The 16,443-nt window shown below is 54.5% G+C and overlaps 1 protein-coding gene across 5 annotated transcripts in view; it reads right to left on the minus strand.

Moving 5' to 3' along the window:
- The window catches only part of CCDC88C (coiled-coil domain containing 88C), a 123,705-nt gene that overhangs the window by 81,553 nt on the left and 25,709 nt on the right, over positions 1-16,443 (minus strand). The gene's annotated exons all lie outside the window — the stretch shown is intronic.

Here is a 16,443-nt window from a genome sequence, read left to right on the forward strand (position 1 = left end):
TCTGCGGTGAGGCCACCAGCAAGAAGAGGGCCAGCGGGGGCGATGGCAAGCTGGACCCATACCACCCCAGCCAACAGCAGAGGGTGGTGAGAATCAGCACTCAAAACCAGCAGAGGGGGCTTCCCTGGTGGTCCAGTGGTTAAGAATCCGCCTTCCCATGCAGGGGACACAGGTTCGATCCCTGGTCGGGGAACTAAGATCCCACATGCCGCGGGGCAACTAAGCCCACACGCCACAACTACAGAGCCCACGCGCTCTGGAGCCTGTGCGCCGCAACTACTGAGCCCACACGTCGCAACGAAAGATCCCACATGCCACAACTAAGACCCGACACAGCCAAAAATAAATAAATATTTAAAAAAAGAAAAAAGAAAACCGGTAGAGCCTTATAGATTATCTACCGAACACAGAAACTGAGGCCTGGAGAGGAACATCACAGGGGTGTAGCATCCCCATTTGGGTCTATAAAGCCAGGATATCTCAGCTCTGCCCTAGGGCTCCTTTCCTCTGCCCCAAGGAGCTCGCTTCTATTCAACAGTGTCTACTGAGGGCCTACTACACGCCACGACCAGGCTGCAGTGGGGATCTGGGGGAGGGAGAAGGAGGATTTAGAGGTTTAGGCAGGATGGGGAGGGAGGGGGGGTCCTATCCTCACACTTCAATGCCTAGAGTGGCTCAGGGCTGCCCTGTCCTCTCTTCCCAGCAAAACAGCAGCATCCGTGCTTGGGGTTGATGCAAAGAACCCTATCTTATGGTGGTGAGGGATCCTGAAGCTACAAATCAGCAGCTATAGAGTTCCTTTCCTTGGGCTTCTTGCAAAAGTTAACATTTTTGTTGATGGGCAGGCAAGGGAGGGCACGGGGCTCACAGCCGGCACCACCTTTAGGCCAGAGCGCAGTGTGCGGGATCACAGCCGGGTGGGTCACCCGCCATGCGGGGCTGGTGGAGCCACCAACACCACCAGGTCCATGGGACCCATCCTGCTCCCCTGCACCCTCGCCAGGTGGCGGCTCTAGGCTGGTTTCCTGGCACCTTCTGCCCTGGGCATGCCCAAAGAGCTCAGCGGGAGAGGGGCGGCCGTCCCCTGTCCCAGCAAGCAGCTGCGCTGGGGATCATGCGTCTCTGCAGCCACTGTGCCCCACTCTGCTCCACCCACCACTCAGGGCAGGCAGGGCCGGGCCGGGCCGGGGCGGGCGGCACACCCCAGCAGCCCTTACCCACTACCCGACGGTGCTGCACCAGTTCCCTCACTCCCGGGGGACACGGGGGAGCAGGAGGGGCAGAGTGTGCGTGGGCGCATCAGCGGCAGGTGGCAGCCTGCCAGGACCTGTGAGGGCAGAGAGAGGCAGGCAGGGAAGCCAGGCCACCGCTGCCACCACAGAGCGTGAGCATCGCAGGCCTCGGGGCATCACTGCTCCCGAGCCAGCCAGGCCTAACGCCCATCGCCCCAGGGCAGGGGGTGGCGGGCACGGAGAGCAGAAGGGCAGCCGTTCACTCTGTTAATTACACCACGGTATTTCCTGGGCACCTGCTGGGGGTCAGGCGGTGTGCTGGTCAGGTGGTGGTGGCAGAATACGTAGACAAGACCTCTGTCCTCAAATCTAGGAAATGCAGACAGACAGACAAGCTCAACAAAACCGAGAGGGAGCAGTGAGGGTGTCCAGGGTGTGTGCATGGGGCGGGGCCCTGCCCTCGGGGAGCCCACAGCCTGGCAGGGGACGGGCCTGCTGGCAAGCCTGGTGCCCTAACAGAGCGGATGTGAGGCATCTGAGCTGGGGGACAATGGGAGCACACAGGAGGACTAATTCAGAAAGGCTTCCGGGCGGAGGGAGCGTTCAGCTAAAATGGAAACAAAGAGCAGGTGCCGTCCAGGTGGCAACAAAGGCACAGGGAGTAACAGAAGACCCTCCCCCACCCTGTGTCTCCCCCCACCCCACCCCCACCCACTGCAGCCCCAGAATGGAGAAAGAGAAGCCCTGCACAGGGAGCTGGGGCCTGGCACCCGCTCTGTGCTTATCTCCACAGTGGCAGCAGTGGCTCTGGAGTCCCCTAGCCAGGTCCACCGCCAGCCTATCACTGCTTCAACCCCCGCCCCCCCAGGTGGCTGGGCAGGGGGGTATCACACCCAACCCACAGGAGCGCCTGGCATGTAATTAGGCCCCCAATGGGTGCTGTCCCAGACACGCTCAGGGAGAGCAAGCACGCCTGCCTCCTGCCTCAAGGGTCCCAACTTAGAACAGCCCTGCGGTGCACACATGCAGGAGGCCTGCAGCGACTGGAAAGTGAAACCCATAAAGAGACGGCCACAGCTACTGGGGTGCAGGGGCTTGTCCTGGAGATCCCCAGGCCCAGGGAAATCCTCCCCACCCCTGGGCTCAACCACACCCCTTTCCTGCTCTATCCCTCGGGGCTTAGGGCCAGGCAGGAGGAGGGGTTGAGCAGGAGCCTCTCAATGTCCCTCCTTTGCTCTTGCTTTCTCTCTTTTCCCTCTGGTCTCAAGAGGAAAAGCACACACACGACAGTTTCTACTGCAAAGGGTGGCAGAGGTTTCAACTCTGAAGGGCTGGCGGGGTGCTAGGCTGAGACTTCTAAGCGCAGGTCTTGGCTCCAGGGGCAAAGTGTGCATGGTTGATTAGCGATCCCTGCCTTGGGCACAGCAACAGAACTTGAGCCTTAGAGAATGGTCAAGGCTGGAGAAGTGGGTCAAGCTCTGTGGGAGCACTGAGGGAGCAGTGAAGTCTCCGTGGCGGATAAGGGAGGGAGGTGAGACCATATTACTGCTCCCCTCGCCCCCGCGTGCCCCTCTGAAAAAGCTGCCAGTGAAACAGGTGGTACAAGCAAACAAATCCTGCAAACCAGTCACTTCTCGTCATCATGGGAGTTTGCAACAAATGGTCAGACTTCACCCAGAGAGCAAGAAACTCTGGAAGTTCTTTCATTCTGTCACCAAGAACTTATTCTATAGCAGGAAACTGGGGGAGGGCAATTCAGGACACAGCTGAAAAACTGGGGAGGAGAAAGGTTAAGAAACGAGTTTGTAATAACTACCATCTCAGCAGGAAGTGAAAATCTCAACAGATGGTATCGACTTCAAGGCAGCTGTCCACGCTGGGGGGGTGGGCACCTGATGCAATCCCCTCCACCCCTCCACCCACCTCCAGCGCCTCCTTCCCTGCCCAAACCCCTTGGCTGGAAATAATCACTTCATCTGTGCCCCCTGAGCCCCAGCACAGTGTACCCCACACTCGAGGTGACTGGGAACCTTGGGTTCCGGGGGAAGGTACCGTAGCGTGCTCACTTCTGAATCCTCCCCCACCCCTGGCCTCTGCATGTGCTGCCCGCAGCAGACACGCTTGCCAGCTGCTGGCTAAACTGAACCAACTGACCACAGGGAGGAAGGGTCTCAACTGAACATGCCCTCCCCCTGTTAGAGTGCAAAGAACACTTTCTTCTGAACGATGCTAAAGCAGAGCCTGGGCTCCACACTTTGTATTATCTCATTTAATCCTAACTGGCAGGGGGTATGCCTGGCCCACTAGGATTTGCCAACACAAGATGCACTTGATCAAATGTTTCTGATTGCTGGGGATGCCATAGTAAATGAGGGAGATAAAGAGGTAAATGAAAAGGTCATACGATGTGCCAGGAAGTAAGAAGTGCTAAGAATAAAATTAAGGGTAGGACGACCCAAGAGTGAAGGAAAATAAAGCTATTACAGACAGGTGGTCAAAGAGGGTCCTCTGATTAAGCAACAGTTGAACAAACACAAGTGGAGAGAGAGAGAGAGAGCATGTCAGGTGGACATGTGGAATAAGAGACTTCCAGGCAGAGGGGACAGCAAATGGGAAGGTGGCTAGAACATGCTGTGCAGTCCCACTGAGCCCGATACTGGTGGTGGCCCAGCCTAACCAGAGCCAGCAGTGCAGTGGTCCTCACGGTTTGGCAGCCCATTCTGAAGCCTTGGGAGGCACAAGGAGTGCTCACACGAGTAACTCACCATGATACCAGGGGTTATAAAGAGGGTTTAAGCCTGGGTGTCAGGCACAGGTGATTGGTAGCAGTATCTGGAGTGCTGTGTTAAGAAGGATTCTGAGGCCAGGTCTGGGCTCAGAGGCAGAGAGTGCAATGATTGATTAGTGATGTCTGCCTGAGCCAGGACTTAAGCGGCGGTGGCACACCCTTGTGTAACCCAGCGTGATAAGCACTGTAACACGGTATAAAATTGTGAAGGGATGTGAGGGAGGGACCAGTAATCCTCTGCCACTAGTTATAAACCCGTGACCTGAACTTCCTCTGCTAAACCAGCTTCACTTTCCAAGTCTTCTTACCAGGCTGCAGGCTCCCCAGGGTGGACACTTGGACTATCTCCCTCCCCACTGCCCCCCAGGGCCTGGCACAAGGAGGGGCTCACTCGGCATTTGTCAGATGAGCTAATGAAGGGCCACGAGGCCCAGGCCGCTGTGTGTGTTCACAAGGTGAAGACCTTGAATGTGGACCCTGTAGGACAGGGGCAGAAACAGTGCCCCACAGTTAGATCAGCAAAGTGACTCAGTTATACACATATAAACGTTTTTTTTTCATATTCTTTTCCATTATGGTTTATCACAGGGTATTAAATATAGTTCCCTGTGCTATACAGTAGGATCTTGTTGTTTAGCCATCCTATACATTGATATACTAGTTTACATCTGCTAACTTTCATTCTCTAAAAAAAAGAAAAGGGAAGCTTTTCTTCAGATGTGAGCAAGGTGGGTGTAAGGACCACCAGATTTAAAGAACATTTCACAAGAGGCAGGAGAAGAACTAAGGCACGCAGACCTGCCCCAGCACCTGGTCACAAGGCAGGCCAGCTGCCCGGCCTCCCGCAGGGCCAGCTGAGAGCCCACACTTCAAGCAAATACAGGCACCCTCACCAGCTGTTCCTGAGCCTGAATTGAGCAGGATGACAGTCTGTGCCCACCTTGTCACTGCAGCAAGTGGACTCTTCCAGGCTAAGCCAAAGAAAGTTAAAGGCTCACCTCTGCACATTAAGTGAGCACACAGTAACGTGGAGGCTCTGTTAGGCATGGGGTGGGGGCATGTGTGAGGAACATCTCACTCTGGTCCAACCCTTTCCAGTGTGTCCACACCATCTTGTGTCCAGTGGGGCAGGTGCTTGAACTGTGACACAGGAATAAACTTACTTGTTAAAACAAGCCCAGGTCTACTCCTGGCAGTGCACTAGGAGCTGGGGGTGTGATGGCGAGTGAAAGCAGATGGGATCTCTGCCCGCCTGGAACTCAGACTCGTGGTGGAGACGGGCATTTGTCAACCACCCTCACTATCAAGCGCAGAGTCAGGACCGGGGCTCTCATCGGGCATGGGACAAGCTCTAAATACACGTTCCCTGAATGAATGCAAAGGAGAGAAGGAACGCTGGAAAGCCGGCAACCGGTCATCATAAATCCCCAGGAGCAGAGAGGAAAGATGCAGAAAAGCGGGATGTGCTGTGTCTCCCAGCTGGGGCCACAAGCCCGGGGTAAGATGGTGGCAGTAGGATAAGCCACGGCACTGGCTCGGGCCACGGCTGATGGCCCACAGACACGCCAGGCCTGCTGAGGTAGGAAAGGCCTCTTCTGCCAATGGTCACGCTGCCACTACCCTGGCCACTCAGACCCAGGAAAGCAAGGCCGAACGCGGCCGGACACGGTCCAGAACTGCTCCGGGCAGGCCTGGCTCTGGCTGCAGCTCCACGCATGCATAAGCTGCCCCCTCTGTCGCTCGCCACACACCAGCACGGCCGCCAGCCCCCCTGCACAGAGTGGCCCTCACCCTGTGTCCACCGAGACAGTTTGCTAAAGAAAAAAAAAATAAACAGAAGCTATAATAAACCTCCCCCATCTGAAAAAGCAAGCTCATCTCATCTCGCATGTCCGCAGAGCCGAGGAGTCGCAGTGAACAGGGAGGGACAGAAGCATCAGGCCAGGAGGGGCATCTTCAACATGGGCAGATGTGTCCTGGAGGCCACAAGGCCATTCCTGGAAAGTGAGGCCGCCGTAGGGGACGGGCCTCGAGGGCATTCACGACTCTGCAGTGGAGACAGCTGTGAAAATTACACTCCGAGCAAGTGAGTGTCTGGGGCATGCGGCACTGGACGGCTGCTGTCGCAGGCACGGTTCCCAACTTCCAGATCTAGTGGTGCTCACAGGAGTTAGGTGACCTGCCCAGGTCACCTGCAGGGGAGTGGAGCCTGGGACCCAACGCCGGCTCCGCGGAGTCCAGGTGCCAGCTCCTCGGAGTCCAGGTGCCAACTGAAGGTGCTGCTGACCTTTTAAATCCACAGGACTCAGGGTGTAATCATTACGCACTCATGGTGCTCAGAGCCACGGGGGCGGGGTGGTTACATGCTATATCCCTGAGAATTACACTCATCTGTGAGCCACAAAGACATGGAAGTAGGGACTTACCCAGGGTTCAAGCTATTAGAAGACCAGCAGACCACGAGACCCTACCCCCCGCCCCAGGGTGTCAGGGACCTGGGCGCTGCACTGCACTCCAGGCAGCAGGAAGGGGGAAGAAAGAAAGGCACGCTGCCACCTCCTCTTAGGAAGGCTTCTCAGAAGCAGCGCTCAACACTGCCACTTACGTGTCCCTCGGCGGCATGGCCATGCCCAGCTGGAGGGGAGGCTGGGGGCTCCTTTATTAAGGAAGAAGGGGCGCGTGAACAGGAGCAGGGGAGTGATCTGCCACATAAGAGGAGATAAAACGTGACCTCTGGCCTTGTGGAAATAACCATCGCGTTAGAAAGATACACACATGTGGAACCGATTAGTGGGTGAGGCCATATATAACAAGGCACCGATTGTGTGACACAGATAGGAAGCAAGTGGTTAAGGGAGAGCAAAGCCACAAGCCGGCCGAGGTCACTCCAGCTAGCAGGCACCGTGGAGGCCAGAGGCCTGAGCCGGACAAAAGCAGGGAGTGGGGGGTAGGGCAGGGCAGCAACGGGAACGTAGGCTCCGCCCCAGCCCAGCGAATACTGGGCCATCACAGCCTTTGCTAAAACGAGTTGGGGTGGGAGTGGGGGAGTGCTGGACCTGACACGCACAGAACTGGGTTAATTATTCATCATAATCCTTGGCTCCTGACATTCATCTGTAGTCACACATAACTCACTTTCATTTAGTTTTTTTCACAACCTAAGAACCACCTGCAAACCCACCACCTCCAGCAAAGGCTGGGACCGCAACAAGAACCTACATCTAACCAGCCGGTGCCCCATTCCACACCCCAACCCCTCCCACCCCAGATACCACCAACCTCAATCAGAAGTGCACATTCCCCTGCCTTTTTTTTTTGTTTTTTTACAGTTTTACTGCATCTGTAAAATGTTCCTAAAAAGCACATTTATTTTAGTTACTGTTGACTTTATCAGAAAAGGATTAGTGCTGTATGTAATCTTTGGGAGCACATCCTCTTTTTACCTAATATTTATGACACTGCTAAAATTCATCTACATCATTGCGTGCTGCTGCAGTTAATTTGTCTGGACAGCTGTATAATATTCCATTGTATGGTCACGTCTCAGCGTATTCATCCATTCCCCCACTGATGGGCATCTGGGCTGCTTCCAGCCTTTTGCTGTTGTGCACAGAAACGCTGTGAACACTCTTGTACAAGTCTCCCGGAGTCCACGCACAGGAGTTTCTCTCCAGTATACACCTAGGCGTGAAATCAGCTGGGCCAGAGGGCATGTGGATGTTGAGCTTTAGGCTTTAATGCCAGACTGTTTTCCAAAGTGCCTGCACCAATTTGCACTCCCTCCGCAGTGGATGAGAAGGAAACACTGCAGTGATCACTGGCGACACACTAGCCACCAAGACCTTTGATCCCTCCCCAACTCCCTGGGTCAGCGCCTCCTTCACAGGGAGCAAACGATGACCCAGCATCACAAACTACTCTGTGCGAGAGCTGGCTTTTGGCCCCCAGCCAACGTGACTCTAAAACCTGGTGTCCCTCCCACCAAGGCCTCCCACTCAACAGGCCAATTCTTGCCGGAGGGAGAGGGCTGGAAGGGCAAGGATGACACTGCAGTCAGAGGATTACATCAAGAAGTACATCCCAGTAGGGTCAAGCTTGGGGTCAAGGGCTGAAACACAGACACCCCAGGAGAGTCTGTGTACAGAATCTGGCCTTTGTCTCTGGGGGCCCACGGGGCGAGCCACTGCGAAGTCTGACCCGGTCTCCCATGGCCAGCATTTTCTCAGTCCGTCATTCACTGCCCCTGACTCCTCACCTCCTCGCGTTAAACCCACATGAGCAGGATGTGGACAGTGCCCCAGAGAGGACTCCGTGAGCTCACCTCCTTCCACTCCATTCCAGCACCTACTCTCCTAGGTGCCAGGTGCCAGCGATGGCCTTCCATGGCCAGGTCTGTACCTACACCGGCACCTGGGCTTCCCACTGGAGTGCCTGACTCCTTCCCCATTTCCAGTGGGACTGCCTGAAACCAACATAAAAAAAAATCAACTTTCTCTGCCTGTAAGAAGTTTAATTAGTGGAGAAAGAGTTTACCCTGAGAACAGGATGAGAAAACTTAAGTAAAGGCAAAGGTGTTTGGGGTTGAATATAGGTGTTACAGTCTCTTAAAAGGGAGTGAGATATTGGGGCCTGAACAAACCCACTGTGAGAAAGCACCTCCGTGCTATGGGGTGGGATCCTAAAAGGACCCGCACCTCCCAGCTTCTAGTTGATCTTGAGAGTGGCAGGGCCCCTGTCCCACAGCATTCATTCACTCATATGTGTTTTGTCCCCATACACAGATGCTCAACAAATGTTTATCCAATAAAAACAAAACTCACATTACCATTTATGCAAGAGTACCCAAAACCTTTGTAAAATGTTATTGATAGAATTCTCGTCACGTTGGGGTGGTTGAATGTACTACAACTTTTCAGAAAACACTACACAAAGGAGCACACCAGTTTCAACAAGCAGGAGGAAGAAGCAAGGACACAGAGCAAAGTGCTGGCATGTCAGCCAGACATGCATCTCTAAGCAGGTTAAAGCAGTTTTATGGAAGAGCACCAAAAATTATACACACAAAGTTTTCAGTAGAATCTTATACACTTTTAAACACTGTTAATGTGAAAAATTTCAGATGTAAATAAAAGGAGAGACAACAATAAACCCCCAGGTACCCAACATGCCAATTCAACAATGTGCAAGATTTGCTTCATCCATCTTTCTTCCCTTTGTTATAAAACAAAAAAATTTAAAGCAAACTCTAGCACCTTGTCATCTCACCCCTCCATCAGAAGGCATCTCTAAAGAATACTGGTGTTTTCTTACATAACCACAATTACATGCTTTGAAATTTTTTTCCCTATGTGCTTATTAAAATGAAGCACTCTGAACGTTTTTGGAGGACAGCCCAGAAGTGGGAGAGAGAGAAGGGTAGCGGGGAAGAGGAAGAAGGGGCGGGCAGAGCGTGCATACAGGATTCCTGCTGGTGAACCTGCAGAGGCTCCAGGCAGCGTTTCTGACTTGCACCCCCCTGCCCCGAGCAGGTCTCTGTGACTCCAACCACTGGCCAAGGAGACTGTGAAACTGGGGGAATGACGACACACAAGGGTGGAGTAACGTGGTTGGTGGAAAAATCAAGCAACTCCTGTAAGGGCCAAACTGACTCCTCATCCTGCAAGAAAAATGAGCTAAAAACTGGGACGTGAAGCAGTGTAGGCCTTGATCCACCCTTTGTAGGCCTTGATCCACCCTTTGTTTAACCCGCTGACAGCAGCTGCTCCCATCACGGAATATGCCACACCTGCATCACACAATGGCTCCCAAAGAGGCACTGGCTGGGTGGAAGTTAAAGGTGCAGAGGCTACTCTGTGGGGAGCCTGTCCTATGAAGGGGGCTGTGACCCACCAGACGCATCACACGCTACCAAAGGAACCACAAGGGCTACAAACCCCAAGTCTCAACACCACCAGAGCACAGGTGCTGGGCAAAGGGCAGGTGGGACAAACCAGCTGGCAAACGTGGAAAGAATCTTTGGGGTCTAGGATTTTGTCTTCTCTGCATTCTCAATGCCCCGAAAGTCACCCATTCTTCCTGCTCCTGAAAAAAAGTACTTTCAAACCTGACACACTGAGAGAGTTGAGGGTGGCACCTTTTGCACTTTCTGCCCGCAGCCTTGGTGACAGTCCTCATGGAGGGATGTCAGAACTGTCTTCCATCCAAATCGGGCCTTTCCTGCAAGACCCAGCTCACTTCTCTCTCCTGTCAAAGCCCATCTCCCTGCCTCCATCCTGATTTCTTCTATGGTGTATTTTCTGAATGGCCCAGTCTGGTACTTTCTCCTCACTGCTTCACACTTGTACGTCTGGCCTCTTGCGAGGATGGGCTCTTCAGTGTCAGGGCAGTGGGAAGAGTGTTGGGTTGGGAGCAGCAGCCTTAGGCTCCAGTTCCAGACCCAACACGGAGACAAGTCACAACTTCTCTGGGCCTCAGTTTCTTCATCTGTAAAATCAGAGATAACACACACTGTGCAGCGAACACTACTCACCTCCTCCTCCCGCTTGCATGGCAGACATCACTAATCGATTAAAGCACTCTTGCCCACAGATCCAGGGCAAGGCCTCCTAGCTCTTCTCAACACAGCACTCTGAGCAGCCACAACTAATCCATCTGCACCCAAGAGATGCCATCTAAACCCACCTGCCATTCCCTGGACTAGACGGTGTCTAAGGACACCGTAAACATGGTGGTCCCACAACACAGCACCTAGGAGAAGACCATACAAAGAGTGGGAACAGTTAATCCTTCCCCAGAGTATCTGGACTCTGAATTGGTTGTTAGGAATGAAGAGCCTTACAAAGCTGTGTCACCTCCAGCTCAGCCTCCACTATATCCCGGAATGTCTTAACCCTGAGCTCCTCCAGAGCCGGGAGGACGTCTGCTCATCTCTCCATCCCTCCTGGGGGCCCAGGGCTGAGCCGATCCACGCTGGGCCCCAAGGAAGCCAACCAGCAGGTGGGAGAGAGAAGAGGGGAAAAGACACAGCCCCCAAGGTTGGGGAATAAAACCAAGTCTAACTTCAGTCTGAGAAGTGGGTGCAAGCATGAGCGGGTGGGTCCCTGGGTCCCAGACTGTCTGGTGTTCTACAGAAAACTCAAGGGGAGACCACAGCCTTCCTGGACACGAGGCACAGACTCAACCACACCCTCCAAACCTGGCCCTGCCACCAGGTTTAAATCCTAACCTGTACCCACTCAGGACACGCGGCATCATCCTGACTGTGCCTCTGTGACACCCTGTGGCACAGGCCTACGGTCACCCCCAACTGCTCCAGGAGAGAAGGAGGCCCTCACTCCTGAAGTCGCCTCCCCTGTCCCCCGCAAGGCTGGGGCTGTCCTCCCTCCTCGCAGCTCCTCCAGGTACTGACCACAGCCTCGGAGGTAAGGTGAGATTCTGGCTGAAGACCCCAGGGGATCTGGCTCCCATGCTCCACTGCATCCCCTTCTCAGCACCTGTCAGGCTCCCAAGCCCCAGGGCCTTCCTGCCAAACCACGTAAAAAGCTTACAAGCCCACAGCTGCCTGTAGGAGCCCCTTCTCCTCACCAGCAGCTGCAGAGCTGGAGATGGGGTGAAAGATTCACCCCTGTGTGCTGGCTCTGCCAGGCCCCTGCGCCTGGAGCAGTCAGCTGGACAGAGAGACCCATCTCCTAGGGAGCCTACTTAAGGGCCAGGCCTGCCCTGCCCCAGTGGGGGTCCGGCCAGGAACTTCAGGGGGCCACAGTGGGCCCCAGGCAAGACTGGCTTTGTTTGATCGAGCGAGCCCTCCTCCCCACTTGGAGGAAAGGGGAGGCCCTCCCTCCTTCTGCTTGCCCACTCAAGTGTTAAGGAACAGGAGAGGTGAGGAGCCAGGGCCATTCGGCCTCCTCAAAGGTCCGCCAGTAACTTATTAAGCCGCCCCATCCTTATTCGCCCAGGATACCCGTGGAGGTATCGGTTTACTTGGTAAAACCAGTTCTTGCTGCTTAAGGACGGTGTGGGGCTTGGTGAATGGCAGTGGGAAACCGGACACCCCTGGGAACAGCGCTGTTCTCGGGGGGAAACGAAGCGCTGGGAAAAGACACAAGCATTCCCACAGATTGTAAACCATTTTATTGTCCGCTGCGTGCTGGGGCAGGGAGCAGGAGTCGCCAATAGAGAGGACTGTACCATCGGAATGCGGTCGCATCAAACTTCATAAGGCCCATTTTCCCGACAGTGAGGCAAACAAATTTATCTGTGTGTGTAAACTTTTCCAGTAACAGGTGATGCTGTGAAACCTGCAGAAAGGCAGCATCCCTCTAACTCCACTATGAAGGCCAATTCTGCATCCGTGTGAGGGAAAGGCCTTCTGGAGAGCCACACCTGGGGACCAGGCGCCCTGTGCATCCTGGGAAGGCATTCCGAGGGCACCACACCCGGGGACCAGGCGCCCTGTGCATCCTGGGAAGACATCCTGAGGGCACCACACCTGGGGGACTGTTGCACCCTATGCATCCTGGGAAGACATTCAGAGGGCATCACACCTGGGGACCACGTGCACTGGTGCGCCCAGTAAGACTGAAGTGAGAGAATCAATGTATCAAAATCCACGCCATGAGGATCATCCAAATATTCTCAGGAGAAAAGACCCCGACTTTCACTATTGTGCTGTGAACCGTGCACTAGCACAGGGAAGAAGGCAGCTGACTATCCCCCCCACCATCAGCCACTCTCTCCTGCACTGCTGGACTCTGGGCCCTGAGGTCCTCACTTCCCTGGTCCAGACAGCCCCCAGGTGGACCCAGGCCCACTGGCACACCCTTGGTCACCAGAGGAGGACATGTGGCTGCATCTGATGCTCTGAATCCTGCCCCTCAAATCCACAGCATGAGGGTGGCTCTTAGGTCACCATCCACCCAGCATCAAAGGACAATACAGTCCCTACTCTCTAAAGACAAATTTTTTCTTTGTTTTCTTTCAAAGTAACATCTCCCCGTAAAGCAACGCAACGTGATCACTTAGACCCCCAAGAGCCTTTTCCAACAAGCCACCTGGTGAGACCTGCACCGCCAAATCCTCCCTTTCTGACACAGGAAAGGTCCACCAGGAGCACAGTGCCCCAGGCTGGGTTTGCTCTGAGGTTTAGGTTCGCAGGTCTGCAGGACCCCAAACCTCAGAACCCCAGGTGAAAAGTGCAGGCTGTTGGCCAGGGATTTGATCTATAGGACTCTGGATGTTTCTAACAATCTAGGGAGAAAAGAGGTCTACCAACAAATGTCATCCAACCACTGTCACGGTCCAACACGCCTTTCCATCTCTCCCCTACCCAGGGTTCTGCTGTCCAACCAAAGCAAGTAACTTTAATAGGGGAAAAGACGCCAGGGCCGCACTCCCTGTCACCCCCGCCCCTTGGGGCCCACAGCCCACATCACCTCCAGTTCGGACAGACAGTGGTACCCAGGCACACATCACGAAGGCGGGAGCCTCCCGTAGCCTCAGTGAGAAAGTGAGCCAACAGGCAGGAATGAAACCTGTGCTTGGAGACAGGCTTCAGGTCACCAGGTGGCAGGTAGCTTTGAAGGCAGGAGCTGGTGCCCTTCCCGGGTAGTCCAGGGTGTGCCAAACAGGTGTCTGGATATTCTGGGGTTTTAAAACCCCAACTATTTTTGTCCTGGATGGGGAACATGGCTCGCTGCTTATGGCACATCTCCACCCACTTCCTCATCTCTGAAAAACTATCCACATGTGTTATTTCAGAGGCCATACGGCGCAGAAGAAAACACTGCACCAGGAGCACAAAGGCCTGGGTGCCAATTTCAGGCCTGACACCCACTAGCTGCATGTGACCCTGAGCAAGTCAGTTAACATCCCAGGGCCTTACTTCCTCATCTGACAAATGGGGCTAATAATACCTGAAGCATCTACCTCATACTTTTTAATAGTCCTTTAATGACTGAGTGTTCTCTCTCCTATGACGAACCTATAATTAAAAAAGTAAATGCAGCAGCAAACTCGTGTTAGAACAGGGGTTGTGTCTATTTGCACACGTGGGCACACACACAATCCTCGTCACGGTCACATCTGGATTCCTCCCTGCCCTGGTAGCTGGCAGTTTCCATTCTAGAGGGTAATCTGTGTGTTCTGCCCACACAGCCTGTGTGGCATGTTGTAGGCTTCCCATGACACCTACATCATAGTGTGTGACATGACTGTTCAACCAGGAGGGAGTCCTCGCTGATTCCCTAGGCCCTTCCTCCTCACGCCCAGCGCGGGGATGACCTGCGGGATCCAGGGCTCTGCTCTCGTGGGTTATGAACCAGTCTAGTCCCCTAGACCAGCTCAGGGGCCTCAGAACCTACTATGGCACCAGAGAGGGCAACCAGAGCCCACTGCAACGGGCCAGTTCTGGGCATCCTCTGCTTTCAGTTGCGACCATAGCAGTGATTGCAAATACTGATACACTAAGTGCCAGGCCCTCCTCTTTTATTTTAACTACATTGACTTATCCTCAGTGCAACCTTGTTGTGACTCCCATATTATAAATGAGGAAACTGAGGCATGGGGAAGTAGAGAGATCAGGCCCAAGGTGGTATCAGCCTTTGGTGTAGCCATTCACATAAAAACTGCACAGCCGCTAATGCAAGGACTTGTGTTGGAAAAGAAAATGAACCTCAGGGTTGGAAACACAGAATGTTTACACAAGTATTGTTTCATCTGTTTGTGGAATTTGCCGTCAGATAGTTTGGGCTCTGAACCTGGTAAAGGTGTTTTCGTGGCCGAGCGACGTGGCTGAACCTCTCGGTGGCCCCTCAGTTCCTGCATCCGCAGCACCTCCCAGGGTGGCCCTGGAGACGGAGGGCACACAGCAGGTGCTCAGGGGAAGGAGGGCCTTCTCAGAGGCCGCCAGCCTGGAGCGGGATGGGGGTGAGGGGCACCCAGGGCTTTCTGCAAAGGACTCTCAACGGAGAAGGGGCTCACGGGACCAGAAGCACCTGACATTCCTGAACCACCTCTCTGGATGGTTGAAATTTAAAACAAGATAACTACATCACATGGCAACCAGAGCAGGAGCGATAAGCTCATCTAAGAACCGTCGCCCAGGCCTTCAGCAACAGTGTGTGTTTTCCAGCCTTACCGCTGGGGGCTTGAAGACAAGCCAGTCAGGTTCAAAGGCTCGTGTTGAGAAGGTGAGCCCCTGGGGGCGCCTGTGGAGCTCCGTGCTCTCCTGACCGCGGTGCTGGGACCCCCAGGTAGGGGCAGCCAGGCCTCAGCCCGGGGAGGCCTGGCCCGCGGGCTGCCCCGCGTCTCCTCCCTGCGACCCGCTCAGGCCCAGCCTCCAGGGCAGCATGTGCCACAGAAGCCACACTCAGATGGCACCGAGCCTGTGAGGGCTCTCCTCAAAGTTCAAAGCCAGGTGCAAACAGAAAAACCCGAGCTCTCTGGCCCCGTCCTGTCACGCTGGAAAAGTCACCAGGAAGCAGACTCAGGTGTTCTCCGACCCATCTGCCCACACCAGGTACACGAGCCAGAGCCCCTCCAGCGACTTCCACGAGGCTCTCCGCAGCCTCGTGAAGAGCCCTGGCTGATGCCTGGATGCCTGCCGGGAAGGCAAGGCCAGGAGGGCATGAGGTGACCTCAGGGGACAGGAGCCCAGACCTCAGGTCCTGGACTCAAACTGCCTGTGACTTCGAATCTCTGAAAGGACCAAAGAAAACCACTCGATGGCCCGTGTTTCTCTTTTCCCATTTGCTGAACGGGGAGCAGGGGGAAGAGGATTAGTGGTTCCCGGCCTGGCTGCACATCAGAATCATCTAATCAGAAGCACCTAAGGGCTTCCCTGGTGGCGCAGTGGTTGAGAATCTGCCTGCTAATGCAGGGGACACGGGTTCGAGCCCTGGTCTGGGAAGATCCCACATGCCGCGGAGCAACTAGGCCCGTGAGCCACAACTACTGAGCCTGCGCGTCTGGAGCCTGTGCTCCGCAACAAGAGAGGCCACGATAGTGAGAGGCCCGCGCACCGCGATGAAGAGTGGCCCCCGCTTGCCGCAACTAGAGAAAGCCCTCGCACAGAAACGAAGACCCAACACAGCCAAAAATAAATTAATTAATTAATTAAAAAAAAATTTAAAAAGCACCTAAGAGAGCTTTTAAACGATATTGATACCCAAGCCCACCGACCAGTTACATCAGAATCTCTCATTCTCTGGGGAGGGGGCTTCCACACTGTGTGGAGGGAGCTCCCCGGCATCCCGCTATGCAGCCGGCGGGGCCAAAACACCCATGGCCACTTCCGGCTTTAACATTCCACCAGCCACACGCCATCAGGACTCGTTCAAAACCCTCCATTAGAGTCACCTGAGCCTTAACAACGCAGAGGAACATTTATGAAGCCCAGGGATGTCCCGACTGTGCCCCTGGCCAGCA

This window comes from Eubalaena glacialis, chromosome 2 (assembly GCF_028564815.1).
Source record: "Eubalaena glacialis isolate mEubGla1 chromosome 2, mEubGla1.1.hap2.+ XY, whole genome shotgun sequence".
In the NCBI taxonomy this organism is placed as follows: domain Eukaryota; kingdom Metazoa; phylum Chordata; class Mammalia; order Artiodactyla; family Balaenidae; genus Eubalaena; species Eubalaena glacialis.